Source organism: Eufriesea mexicana, unplaced genomic scaffold (assembly GCF_001483705.2).
Source record: "Eufriesea mexicana isolate 0111107269 unplaced genomic scaffold, ASM148370v2 scaffold3615, whole genome shotgun sequence".
Lineage (NCBI taxonomy): Eukaryota > Metazoa > Arthropoda > Insecta > Hymenoptera > Apidae > Eufriesea > Eufriesea mexicana.
In genome coordinates this window covers 602,818-618,639 of record NW_016911641.1, presented here as the reverse complement: position 1 = coordinate 618,639, position 15,822 = coordinate 602,818, and the positions used below count along the sequence as shown (strand labels likewise).

At 31.5% G+C, this 15,822-nt stretch overlaps 1 protein-coding gene across 2 annotated transcripts in view; it reads left to right on the top strand.

Moving 5' to 3' along the window:
* Oatp26F (Organic anion transporting polypeptide 26F) overlaps positions 1-15,822 on the top strand; it is a 98,402-nt gene that overhangs the window by 78,486 nt on the left and 4,094 nt on the right. The window lies entirely within an intron of this gene.

Sequence of the window (15,822 nt, the reverse complement as noted above, 5' to 3'; positions counted from 1 at the left end):
ATATATAGTAATAATATATATATTGCTATATATAAATTCATCATAAAGTTCTCATAAAATTTGTGCTATCATGTAACAGATTTCCAATAAGAAACCATAGCACACAGAATATTAAATCACATTCTCAATCACTATACTACAAGAACAAACCCAACAAATCTTATATGAAAAATTCTTATCACTAGCATTAGCACGCGTGGCGCCCTCTGCGACGCACTAGCCTCGTTCCGTGACCTCTCACCAGGTGGCGCGCGTACAGGGACCAATCAGGTTCGCCCATTTGTCTCGCGACAAATTAGAACTCCACGGCGCGTAAATCGGCACCTAACCTCAAAATTCTGCGAAATTAATCGCCGAGAGACTAGATAAAGGCTCGTGGATGAAGCACGTGAAAAATATCGGATAAAAATTGACCGTGGAAGCAGGATGAGAACGGGATCGTGGAAATAGAATTTTCATGGCTGCTAGGGAGCTCGGGTGCTTCAAACGGTGCACGAATAACGCCCGGGGAGGAATCGAATTAACGGCAGGTGGATGATGATGTCGTACACGGGCTATCGGATTTTTATCATCTATTTTTGCCGTTTCACGGCCTTGAAAAGACGCTTTACAGGAGAAACGCGCGTCGTTACGACGGCGGAACGTTGTTAGACGTGTTTGCCACGCTTAATTACCGGCTTCTTGTCCTCTCCGCGGTAACGAGGATACCGATGCTCCTCTTTTTTCGTCTATGCACCTCGTAGTGCTAATTAATCCGTTTTCGTTGATTTATCGGGTTTCGTGCCACGACAGAGCTGCGTTTTTTCCATTTTTTTTCGCCGAATTTAGGGCTGGTTTATTTGGAAATGTGAGTAATAGTGCGATTTATTTTTATTGCGAGTAAAATATTAACAGTTTCGTGGTAAATTTATTTGAATTGTGGGTAAAGTGTAAATTTTGAGGTTAGATGAAAGTTTGGGAAGTTGGAAATGATGGAGATAAGGATTGTAGACAGAGGAATAGGAAAATGGGAAAGAAGGAGGTTGTGTTGATAGGAGAGTGACGTTCATTGTAAATTAATTGAAATTCAAAAAGGATTTTTGAATAGAAGATTGTTGATGTTGTTAATTTTTAAAATTGTAATGATTGTTGTATTAACATTAGTTTGGAAATAAAATTTATTTGTACTGGACAATCTTTCATTATTGTTGAAAATCGAACATTTGTTAAATTAATTAGGTATTGATATAGTAATTTTGAGACTGTTTGTAATGAGAATCATGTATTTTCAATTTTAACTGTCGTTTTCCTGTAAGAAAATTTTCCTGAAACTTTTGATACCACCATAAGACTACCTTAAGGATTGATTCTAAACAAATATATAATTCATTTCAAATTTCATTTCTTCTTTTTCGTTTAACTATCAAACAAGCAAAAATTACAGGACTATAAAAATTCAAAAAAGAAACGTTGGTTTCTCTGTTCTTTATCCACATAAATACCCATAAAATTAACAAATTTTACACTTTCCTATAGCTGCAAATAAACTTCACAAAAACTTTTTCCAAAACTCCACCATAAAATCACCCAAAATATAAATTATAGCCAAATTCACTATACCCATAAAGCAACAGTCAAATAAAAATCACAAGAAAATGTTTCTTAATAAATTTCAACCCTTCCTATTTCCCAAATAAGTTTATAAATAAACCTTTTCCAAAACTCCACCATAAAATAACCTAAACAATAAATTACAGCCAAATTCACTATACTCATAGAGCAATAGTCAAATAAAAATCACAAAAAAGTTTTTCTTTATAAGTTGCAACTCTTCCTACTCCCTAAATAAATTTATAAATAAACCTTTTTCAAAACTCCACCATAAATGCACCCAAAAAATAAATTACAGCCAAATTCTCTATACCCATAGAGCAATAGTCAAATAAAAATCACGAAAAAATGTTCCTTAATAAATTTCAACCCTTCCTATTTCTCATATAAATTTTTAAATAACTCTTCTCCAAACCTCCACCATAAAATCACTCAAAAGTAAATTACAACCAAATTCACAGTATCCATAAAGCAAAAGTCAAATAAAAATCACAAAAATATTTTTCCTTATAAATTTCAACCCTTCCTATTCCCCAAATAAACTTCCAATAAACCTTCTCCAAACCTCCACCATAAAATCAGCCAAAAAGTAAATCACAACGCTAAATTCACAACAACCATAAAGCAATAGTTCAACAAAAATTACAAAAAAATGTTCTTTAATATATTTCAACTCTTCCCATTTCCCAAATAAATTTCCAATAAACCTTTACCAAACGTCCACCATAAAATCACCCTAAACATAAATTCCAGCCAAATTAAAAAATCACAATAGTGAAATCACAAGGAACAAAGATCACAATAGAATGTTTCTTCATAAATTTCAACCCTTTCTTTTCCCCAAACAAATTCCCAATAAACTTTTTCCGCAGCTCCACCCTAACACCGCCCGAAAACCAAATCACAGCTAAGCTGGCGATACCCAATCTTAAATTCTCCCAAAACCAACAACCCCACGAAAACAAGGGAATCGCAGAGAAATCTTTGATCGAATCTTTGTCTCCTTTAGCCTCCTGATCCCCGTAGAAAATACCCCGGAGGACCATTAGAGCGTATAATGGGCCGCGATTAATAGTGCATGTAACCCCGTGGACGCGTGACACGCACGCACACGCACTCACACGGACACAGGATCCACGGCCCGTGGGGAAAATGTCAAGCGGTGAACCAATGTTTGACGATGACGCCGATGTTACCCTTCAAAACTGTCACTTCATCCCCACGACACTTAGGGCACAATCAAGTTCCATTTGTCTGGCCGACCCCCTTTCGTTCGCTCGCCCCCTCCCCCCTCCCCTCCCGCTGCCGCGCACGTGAGAATCGAATTAATCGTCCCTAGCTGCCCCCCTTCCCGATTTTCCTTCCTTTTCTCTCCAACGATTCTTTTCCTCTTTCACCTTCCACCTTTCACCGTGCAACGGAGAAGCGTAACAGCGGGCATGACGGTAAATCGAGTTGTCGACCGTGTAAAGGATTTCCAACGGTCGAGGCTCTGTACTCGAGGATTTTACTTTTAAATGCCAGTCTATCGATTCGCTGCACGGTTTCTGTTGGGTCGATGTACTGGCTTTTTCCTCCTTTTTTACCTTTTCGTTGTTTTCCACTGTTTTATGGTTATTTTGCCTTTTTTCCAGGGATTTAGCGTGAAATAGGAGTGTGAGGTTTTGTGGGGTATTTTTGGTCGAATGGTAACGGTTGATTTGGAGTATTTTGAGATGTATTGCTCGGGGTTGTTATGGGGTATTTTAAGGGAAAAATGGAGGTGAGTTGTTATTAGGTATTTTATGGTGATACAAGGGTGGTTATTTTGGAGTATTTTTAGATGTATTGATAGTGGTTATGATGGGGTATTTTAAGAGAAAATAGGAGTGATTATTAAAAGGTATTTTAGAATGAAATAATGGCTGTTATCATGGAGTATTTCATGGAAAGGTTGGGGTGGACATTATTAGGTATTTTAAAATGATATAATGGTGGTTATTTTGGAGTATTTTAAGGTGTATTGGTGGTGGTTGTTGTGGGGTATTTTAAGGTAAACTGGAGGTGGTTATTATTAGGTATTTTGAGGTTATATAATGGTGGTTATTTTGAAGTATTTTTAGATGTACTGATACTAGTTGTTGTGGAGTATTTTAAGGGAAAATGGAGGTGGTATGCCTCATTATTAGATATTTTAAGGTGAAATAATGGTGGTTATTATGGAATATTTTATCGTAAAGTGGAGATAGTCGTTATGAGATATTTTAGGAAAAAATGGCGGACATTATTCTAGTGTATTTTGATATATATTGGTAGTGGTCGTTATGGAGTATTTTAAGATTAACTGAAGGTAGTCATTATGAGGTATTTTAAGATGAAATAATATTGGTTATTATAGGCTATTTTGAAATGTAATAGTAATAGCTATTACAGAGTATTCTTTAATGAAATGAAGGTAGTTTGAAAGAGCATTTAAAAGCAAAATGGTCGTAGTCACTGTAAAGCACTTTGCCGTGAAATAGGGGTAGTTATTCTGGAGTATTTTGAGATGTAATTATGGTAATTATTATGAGATATTTTGAAGTGAAACATAGGTAACTGTTCTGCAATATTTCATGGTAATATGAAAATGATTCTTGTGAGATATCTTATGATAAAATGTAACTAATTCTTTAGATGATGTGGCTTAAATTAGTACCAGGCAGAAGGTAATAGTATTTTTGTCATCAACTTATCCTATTTTAATATACTATATATGTCATCACTATTCATATATATACATACACATATATATATATCGAGGAATCTAGGTTCAATTTTATGTATGATACTTAATTTTATGTATATTAGTTGTACATATAATGTACATTTTATATATATATATACATACATATTCATATACATATATATATAAAATGTACATTAGAAATACATAAATATACATATATATAATGCACTAAATGTATATATAAATTAAAATATATATATATAAAATGTACATTACACGTACAATTACTATGCACAAAATAAAGTATCATACATAAAATCGAACCTCGATTCCCTGTCCCACCACCGTATCCTATATCAGCCCACCCCTCGAACACACCACATCCACCGTTAATCACAAGCAGGCAAATGGTTTTCCCGCCCCGCGCAAACGACTTCGAAATCATCTGGAAGAAATAAATTCCTCCATCCCCGGAGATAAATTCCCCTTTTGATCCTTTATTTCCACTTGCGTTTCATACCGATAAAACGCTCCAAGTAGCAAAGTTCCAAGTGTAATCATTTCCCGGGCAACTTCCATTTTTTCCCCGATTAATAAATCAGGCCCGGGCTGTTCCCTTTAAGGCTCGAGGAGCCAAGAAATTATTATGGTAACAGCCTACATCGGGACGGGACAAAAGGACGCGGGGGACGGGAGAGAGGCAAGAAGTGGTTAGGAGCAGGCTGAAATTAAAAGTCGAAAGGACCTCCAGCCGCGTTTCACGGTTAACTGCGCTGTTGCGGAGGATCCGGATGGACATCGGTAAATTTAGAATCCTCGCCGGTTCCTTCGGAAAGTTTATTCGAAAGCCACTCCCCGAAATGAATCGATGTTTTCCACGTCCAACACGGGCACGATCGCGCGGTGTTTTGCGCAATTTCAACGGGGTAATGGCCGTGGCTGAAAGGGTGCATCTAATTAATAAGCATTCGCGTTCCTTTTCGGGGAAGCAAGAAGTTTGCTGTAGGGTGGTTGTTATTGGTAATGGTGTGGAAGGATCTCGGAGGAGGAATAAATTGTTATTATTGTTGGTGTGCTTTCTTTCCCTTGGATCGGCGAGTCTGGGTGTAGGGATATGCTGAATGTATTGGGGGGTGGGTGAGGAACGTGTCTGTGTGAGCTTTTGGATAGAATTCGGGTTATGGTTGCTCAGGGAACAAGCTCTCAGAGTTGTTACGTGAGATACAATTTTGGATTGTTTGTTTCTTAATTTTTATTTGGAATTTTTTGTTTAAATTTGGGTTAAATCATAGAACAAAATTATTGTTAATTATAGTTTATGTATTATAGTATATTAGATTGTTAGTATATTATATATTATATTACATATCATTCTTAAAATTGTCACATGACACACAATTTTTGACTATTTGTTTCTTAATTTTAATTTGGAATTTTTTATTTAAGTTCGAGCTAAATTACAGAATGAATTATAGCTTATCTATTATAGTATATTAGATTATTAGTATATTTTATGTTATATATAACTATTAAAATTGTCACATGACACACAAATTTTTATTATTTCTTTCTTAATTTTAATTTGGAATTTTTAATTTAAATTTTAGCTAAATCACAGACCGAGATTAATATTAATTAATTATAGTTTATCTATTATAGTATATACGATTGTTAGTATATTACTTATATAATATATTATTGGTTAGGTAGTATTATAAGTAATTAGTATATTATATATAGCTCTCAGAGTTCTCAGGTGATGATTAATATTAATTATAGTTTATGTATTATAGTATATTAGATTGTTAGTATATTATATATTACATATAACTCTTGAAATTGTCACATAACACACAATTTTTGATTATTTATTTCTTAATTTTAATTTGGAATTTCTTATTTAAATTTGAGTTAAGTCACAGACTGATATTAATATCAATTATAATTTATGTATTATAGTATATTACATATAACTCTTAGAATTCTCACGTGGCATACAATTTTTGACTATTTGTTTCTTAATTTTAATTTGGAATTTTTTATTTTAATCTAAACTAAATTACAGAAGAAGATTATTATTAATTACATTTAATATATCATACTATTAGTATATTAATTATACAACATTGTTAGTATTTTAGTATATATAGTATAGTATATTATATTATAGGTAATAACTTACATACAATACATTGAAAAAAACTATTATTATAGTCTTCCTTGCTGTGTGACTACTGTTTACACTACTAGTATATGTTAATTCATTTATTAAGGAAGGTCAGCAATTTTTAAATATTTTTGGTATGAAAGAATACCTTTTCATGAGTTACTTATTTGCTAAATATGAATTTAATAATTTCTTTTTCTTCCTTTTTCTTTTTTTATTTTTTATTTGTTAGAAATAAGTAAATTTCATAAACAATTTTTATTCCTCTTTTTAATTAAAATGTTAAGTTATAATTATTCTTATAGTGTATTTTAAAGTAAAACGAGATATTTTAAGATTCTATAGTCATTTAAGCCTGATGTAATGAATAGAGCTTAGACTTAATACTATAATTGCTTTGATGACACAGATAGATATGTCATCTATCTGCAAAGCCAAATGCATTCTGAGAAATACTAATAGCGAGATACATAGGAGAATGTTATTAAAAGCTTTGCATCTAAATTGAATAAGATGTGGAAAAAGATACATAAGTTAATAAAATACCATTTTTCTCGAATTTTAAAATCTAAATTCTATTTCTATATCCGAATATAAAATTATCACAGTTGTAAATTTTTATTACCAATTTCAGTCCTGTTCTATATTAGGCTTTTTATTAGAACCTTAAATCTTAATTGCGGACTTCGACCTTCTCCAAAATTATAAATTTTATTACTCAATTCTACTAAATTTATATAGACATGGAATAAAATTTAAATTGCTAAATTTTATTTCTTTTATTACAAATTTTTATTACAACTTTCTCTTTTCTCAGAAATTGCATCTCTACTGCTGCCAAAATTTTATGTCTTTATTACAATTTTCAATCCCCTTCAATATTTGACTTTTTATTAAAATCTTAAACCTTAATTAAAAACTTCTGTCTTCTCCAAAATTCTATTAAATTTAAACAAATATTAAACAAAATTAAAATTACTAAATTTTATTACAAAATTCTACTATTCTTAACTAAAAATTACAATTACTAAATTTTATTATTGCTATTACACTATTATTTCTTCCACGATTCTAAATTTTCATAACAAATTTTAACATTCTCAAAAATAAAAAATCATTAAACAAAAATTAAACAAAATTAAAATTTCTAAATTTTATTACAAAATTCAACTAAATTTGCCTACAAATTAAAATTACTAAATTTTATTACAAAATTCTACTAAATATACTTAAAAATTAAAATTACTATATTTTATCACTTTTATTACAATTCTAAATCTTTATCACAAAAAAGAAGAGAATTCAATCATCTCAAAAATTACTATTACACTATTATTTCTCCCACGATTCTAAATTTTTATAACAAATTGCAACCTTCTCAAAAATTTTAAAAATATTTCACTATTATTTCCCAATAACTATTGTAGATAGAAATGAATACCAATATCTTCCATGTCTTTTCGCAGTTAACATATTAATATATTTAGGACGTAGCATGTGTTAATAGGAGTAAGAGAGAGAGAGAGAGAAGAATTTTCAAGATAGAATTTTCAATCTTTGTATTTAAAATAGTTTATTAAAATTTACTATCAATATTTAAATATTATTATCTAAATATGTTAATTTGTTAACTGTTAAAAAATAAATTGATATTCATAAAAAGTAAAAATAATAAATAAATATTGATATTCGTTTTTATCCACTAATATGTTAATTTGTTAATTGTTAAAAAATAAATTGATATTCATAAAAAATAGAAATAAAAAATTTTTGACGAGGATTTATCGTTATGTGGATAGAAATGAATATTAATATTTATTTTTTTATAATTTTAACCATAACGATAAACCCTCGTTGAAAATTTCCATCATTTTCAAAACGAACAATTCCATCGAATTTCTTGATCTTCGTCGAGGAACAAACACAGTATCGAATAATACCCAGTGATCTACTGTCATTCGAATATCAGTCGCGACAGGGGGGTAGGAAAAAGGAGAAAATAAGGGAAAAAGGAGACTAAACGGGAATTCCTTGCCGGTGTAGCGCAGTTAAGTCTGCTAAGGGATGATCGCACAGTTAGTCAGCCATTTCCGAGCAATCAATCACCTCTTTGCAGTCGGGCTTTGCCGGGAAAAAATGAGCCCGGCCCACTGGCCGTAGCAAACGTAACTCCGACGTGGAAAAAAAAGGAAAGATTAGCTACGTGAAGCCTCTGCTAGGAATATTTGCTTCGTCGATCGATGGAACATCCGTGCCCGTCATATCGAATCGACTCCACGCGAAACGCTGTGTACATTTGCTGGAGACACTAGGTAGATCTCAACTCTTTTCGGCCTTTTAAACGGTGTATGAAAACTTTGACAGGTTTGGGAAAAGGTTGTAATTTGTGTTTTAGTATGATGTTTATATATTTATGATGTTTTATATGTATATATATTTAGAATTGGAATTAAGATTTCTTGAATTATTTAAAATGTGTTTTAATAATTATTAATAAGAATTATTTAAGTTGTTTTAAGATATATATATATATATACTTAGAATTAGAATTGAAATTGTAGAATTGTGTAATTATGAGAATTAATTATATAATAGTATTTATAATTATTAAAATTATTAAAGGTATTTGAATTATTGGAATTGTTAGAATTACTAAAATTATGGAAAATATTAGAATTTTTAGGGATATTAGAATTATTAGAATTATTAAAATTGTGGAAAATATTAGAAGTCTCAAAATTATTGAAATTATGAAAAATATTAATATTCTTAAAGGTATCAGAATTATTGAAATTGTTGGAGTTACTAAAATTATGGAAACTATTAAAATTTTTAGGGCTATTAGAATTATTGAAATTATTAAAATTATGTAGACTATTAGAAGTCTCAAAATTGTTGAAATTATGAAAAATATTAATGTTCTCAGAAGTATTAGAATTATTAGAATTATTAAAATTAAGGAAAATATTACAATTCTTACAATTATTGAAATTATGAAATATATTTAAATTCCTAGAAGTATACACATTATAGAATTACAAGAATTATTAGAATATATTTAAAATTGTATTTAGAATTACATTAATATCCCCAAAATTTTGAATTTTATTTAAAATGTTATTTGACGTGTTCCTAATATTTTAAAAATTTCGTGGAATTTTCAAATTTATATTTGAAATTATGACAATATTGGTGTATGAAATCCAATTTAAAATTACATTTCACCAGGAATATTGTATAAATCCTCGTATAAATTTTTATCTATATATAATTTATTTTTTATCATCTTAATGAACTGATTTTATTCATAGATATTATGAATTATTAGATATTTATACCTTGTTTTATATTTTGATTTTATATGGTAGATATTAAATATTTTTAAATATTTTAAATATTCAGATTTTTCCATTTTCCTTTCCTAGAATATTAATTTTAATATTTTTCATGAATTTTTTAATGAACTTTCAGCATAATCAAATTTGACTTATCTAATAGCCCTATATATATTGCACAACGTAGTTTGAATCGTCACGAAGCTTGAGCCAGACAATTATTCAATTTAATCGCCAATTTCGTGATGTATATTTAACTACTTACCTAATTAGCTGGTTAGAATTAAATCACATCACAATTAAAGCAACAAACGTTTCATTCCACTCCTAGCAATTGAATCATTTCAAATGAAACATTTTATATTTAAATAAATATCCAATATTTTTTTACAAAAAAATTCATGCAGCATTATGATACATATGCAAATAAATATACAAAATTTTAAGTTGATATCTTTAATAGTTTCTGCGTAATAAAATTTAAAATATATTCCTGGTTCGCAAGCTTTCATTCAAGACAACATTTTCAAATATTTTACTTAGGGTTGTTGAGATTAATATCAAAGGACTAGTGAAAATTCAAATATTTCAAATGCAAATAAAAATAAAACTGAATTTGAATTTGAATTTTGTACTTAAAATTACTTTTCTACTAAAATCCAAAATTTTTATTAAAACTATCTCCCTCTCTCTCTAAATGCTACATAAGTATCAATATTTTATATATATACATTCAATTATTATTAAATTATATACAACTTAATTTATTTGAAATTAAAATTCAAAATTTTGAGAAATTTGTTTCGCATAATTCAATTAATTTCCATTTTATTTCTCCAAAATACATTTACTCATTACCAATACCTTACCAGTAATTATTACACTAAATTGTGAAAATTCAAATATTTCAAATGCAAATAAAAATAAAACTGAATTTGAACTTGAATTTTGTAATTAAAATTATCTTTCTACTAAAATCCAAAATTTCTATTAAAACTATCTCTATCTCTCTCTAAATACTACATAAATCCTGATTCATAAATCAGTATCAATATCTTATGTTAGTACCTTCAGTTATTATTAAATTGTATATAACATAATTTATTTAAAATTAAAATTCAAAATTTTGAGAAATTTGTTTCACACAATTTAATTAATTTCCAAAATACATTTACTCATTACCAATATCATACTTGTAATTATTACACTAAATTCGTTTCCATCCACTCCCAGCTATTAACTCATTTATCAATCTCATAACCTCGCATAGCAAACGCAAATACCTATTCATCTGCTGCAAAGTCTCAATCCAATCCATCACTACCAAAACAAGCTACTTAACCTCAAATAAATTTCCCGCCATAGCATACACGTCTAACAAACCTCAATTCGCAGCGTTTCGCATAATTAATCTACCCCATTCGCTAACCTAACCTCCCCGAACAAGCAAAACCCTTCAACCCGAAAATTCTTGCCACCCTGTTCCAACCAATAAACTCCAGCAAAGACAAAGACGAAACGCCCATCGATCATGTATCGCATATACGCGCGACTCACCATCGCAAGATCAACCGCAGCGCCATCTCGCCCGGGTTGGCCGCTAATCCTCAATTTAAAATTCGATTATCGTAACGCCTAAACGGCGCAAGTTCGCAGGGGCGGGCAACAGGGTTTACCGAGTTTTCCGCAAACTTAAATTGCGTGTCGAAGCGGACGCAATCCGATAATTCGCGAGGAGAGAGGCCGTTTCGTCTGGTCCGTGGGCTTTAATAAAAGCAAAAGGTAGGAACGTTTGTCCGCCGTAGGTCGGCGGCTAATATCGTTCCCGCGAATTACATTTCCCTTCCGATTCCGCCGGATGGCGGCCAAGAGAGGGCGAAAAGAACGGGTAACTGCTTGCGTTACGGCCACTTCCGCTCGCGACTCCCATCGCGCGCCGTGTCTAATCTCGCGGGAATACACGGCAGATGTCGCCACCAACGACTTCGCTCGGACTGTATAAGTACTATGCGTGGCTGAAAAGAAGTCACCTGAGAAACTTGTAGGACCGAATCCCCACTAGTCCAACCATTCTAACAGTCATGGCAGAAGTAGAGTAAAGCGCTTACCTTATTGGCAGAACTGATCCCTTCCTATTAGCCCGGTCATAGAACACCACGTGACAAAGAAAGTGAACGAAACAACGAGACAAAGTGAGACAGAAGCAACAAATAGATGCAACAGCGTAGACTCGTCCCAAAAGCATATTAACTTCGGATTCTTCCGATGAACACGTGATTATTTGCAATTACTAATTACTAATTAGCATCTTCATTAACTTTTCATCGCATTGTGCAACAAACGTGCTGTACTATACACATATTTTTTATATTTATGTTGCATCGAGTGATTTTTTTAAACGGTTATCTAGTACGATGCAATTACATAATTAATTTATCGTAAAAAATACATCTTAAATTTTAAATCAATTTTCATAAATGATGTTAATTGTTATTACTTTGTACTCCTTTACTTTATAAATCTTCCAAGCTATTGTCATCTGATTCCTTATCCGACTCACTGCTTTGTATTTCCAATCCTAGGTCTTCAATTGCGTCTTCTATTATTCGAGTGTAAGAATTTTACGGATATCTTACGCCTATGTTAACGTATCGCGTTACCGAACTTGGTGGTAGTAGTTTTAGGAGTGTCGTAGAAGTGTAGGTATTACTAGTGCAATACCCCTCTTGCCCTGCAACCGAACGAGAGGACTTCTTCTCAGCCACGCATAGTAGCTACTGTACGTTACGGAGAAGAAGTCCGCTGAGCAAACGTAGGATCGAATACGATCTTCAGCAACCATTCTAGCACCATTGCAGAAGTAAAGTAAACGCGCTTCCCTTATAGGCAGAAATTATTTATTTCAATTCTTGAAATCCTAGTATAATTGAATGACTTTTGGGGGATGGGTTCTAACCTAATTTTTCAATTCTCGAAACTCTAGTCCGATTAGATAATTTCTTATTTTTGCAATAAACTCTGGATAAATTTTTGAAAACTATATTTTTGGACGATCGATTTCTTCTTTTAGAGATGAGTCCTAACCTAATTTTAAAATTCGAAATGCTCAAATTCGAGTGCTTGCAAGGCCCTGAAAGCTCGGTTTAACCATAAATGATCGATAAAATTAAATGAACATATTTATCAATATTTCCATTGAAATCTTAAAATCTTTAAATATCGAACAAATATTTTTATATAAAATTTATTCAATGGAAATGTTCGAATAATATATGAATTTAGCAACTTAATAATTAATTACTGATTAATTTATGATTAATTTAGCTCTCTAAATTCATAAAGCTCCTATTGTACCCTAACAGGGTACTAACCTATATTAAGACGGTCCTGAGATTCCGCCATTTTGCATTTCGGTTATCGAGATGGGTTGAGGATAGGTTATGGTACATATCGTGAGGTAATACTGCGATTCTGAAGGAATTTGCTGGGCGATGAGCTCGGTTATGCTCTTGCGATGATGATGGTGTATTGTACAGGGTGAAACGGAGGATGATGAGCGAGTGGTTCTGGAAGTATTGGCGAGCTTGGGATATTGTTCCTGATGAAAGAGATCTTTTTCCAGGAAGATGGTTACAGTGATGATAAATTTCGTTATTTGCTGTTTTCAGGGTGTCGTGTCGGATTTATATATAGGGCAACTTGTCTGATCTTAAAAGCTCACCTAACATCTGCATTAGAAAAAGAAATCTAATAAAAGTTACCACTTGTATTCAAAAATAGAAAATCGAATATTTATAAATGTAAAAAAAAATTCATAACATTTCGAAAATTTTAATAACAAAAATTTTACGAAATTATCGTCCTACTTAAAAAATATAAAATGCACTTTAATATATATTTGTTAAAACAAAATTAATCAGAATTGACACGAAAGACATCATTATTTAGAAAACAAAAATATGAAAAATATAAAAATTAAATATAAAAAGATATTAATTTTTTAATCTTTAAATTTCTACAATTTGCAATAAAAAGCACACACAAACACCCTAATTAAAAGAAACTAATAAAATATATCATCACTTTCCAAAAACCAAAATCCAATATATTTTTATAGATAAAAAAAATTCCTAAAATTTCCAAAATTTGTAAGAACACAAAATGTACTCCAATATCTTCATTAAAATAAAACTAAATAAGACGAATATAAAAGATACCATCACTCAGGAAACAAAGGACTCCATACCTACATGAGCAAAAATTCCCAAAATTTTCAAAACCTGCTTCAAAAAAAAAATTGCACAAAATGAAAACCACGTCGTTACATCCACACTTAGGGAAACTAATAAAAAATATCATCACTTTCCAAAAACAAAAAATCCAATATCTCTGCACATACAAAAAAAATTTCTAAAATTTTCAAAATTTGCAAAAACACAAAATATTCCCCAATATCTTCATTAAAATAAAATTAAATAAAACTGATATAAAGAAAACAAATAACTCCATACTTGTACAAGCAAAAATTCCCAAAATCCCCAAAATCTACACCAAAAAAAGAAAAAATTCTCAAAATGAAAACCACGTCGTAACATCTTCACTAAAGGAAACTAATAAAAGATATCTTCACTTTAAATTGTTACATCAGAAAAACAAAAAGTCCAATATCTTTGCATATGCAAGAAAAATTCCTAAAATTTCCAAAATTTGCAAGAATACAAAATATCCCCCAATATCTTCATTAAAATAAAATTACAATAAATAAAACTCATATAAAACATATCATCACTCAAAAAACAAATGATTCCGTACCCATGTATATAAAATCAAAAATTCTCCAAAATTTCCAAAATCTGTACCAAAAAAGAAAAATCGCACAAAACGGAAACCAAGTCGTCACATCCTCATTAAAACAAACCAACGAAAACCATGCTCAAAACCACCAGAGAAAATCCCAGTACCACTCCGGAACAAAAGACTCACGAAACCCGGCGACGAGTGCGCAAATGGTATGAGCGCTGAGAAAAAAAATGGACCAAACACATTTTCCAGCTGGACAATCATCGTGGTCCCTCCCCTCCATCCCCTCCCTCACCCATCGAATTACCAGAATATTTCCTCAAAGCCGAACACCGTCTCGGCCAGGGATGCCCGCCGCTGTCCGCGTATCGGTTTCGTCCACCGGCAAAGCAGAGCTTCCGGGCTCGTAGCCGGCAATTAGTCGGAAAAGTTGCAGAGCTCGGTCGGGGAATTCCTGACCGCAGGCGCAATTAAAAACGCGCGAGGAAATCGGCTGGTTGCGCCGGAAGTTCCGCGACGGAAGAGCAATTCCGGCCTACTCCGCCGGCCTGCGCGAGCCATCCGCTCCACTGTTCCGGGATAATTACATTTTTTCCCTCAAATCCTTCCCTCATTTTCCTTTTTTCCTTGTTTACGTGCGGCCTACTTTTCCAGTTTCGTTTAATATCAACGGGAGTTTGAACCCGTTTAAGGAGCACGGGATTGTGACCCGCTTCGCGATATTAGCGCGGGGGCCTGGGGCCCCGTATGGTGATGGTTGACATAGATTTTTAATGCGTACAGTTGCTCGCAAAATTGAGTGTACATCTATGAGAAATGGCGGAAGAATTAATGTAAATGCACGTATATCAGGATACAATCATGATATATATTTTATTATCTGATAACACCAAAAATACTTTTAAATAAAGTTAAATTTATATTATTTTTGTAATATTTTATATTATTTTCTATTATTTTTAAATGTAATATTATATTATTTTTTAATATTGTGATATATTATATATATTATATTATATTATTTTTTAATATGATAATATATTAGATATATTATATTATATATAGAAGAATTAATATAAATGCACGTATATCAGGGTACAAACACGATATATATTTTATTAATTAATAACACCAAAACCACTTTTGAATAAAGTCAATTTTATATTGTTTTTTTGTATTATTTAAATATTGCAATGTTATATTATTATTTTTATATAAATATT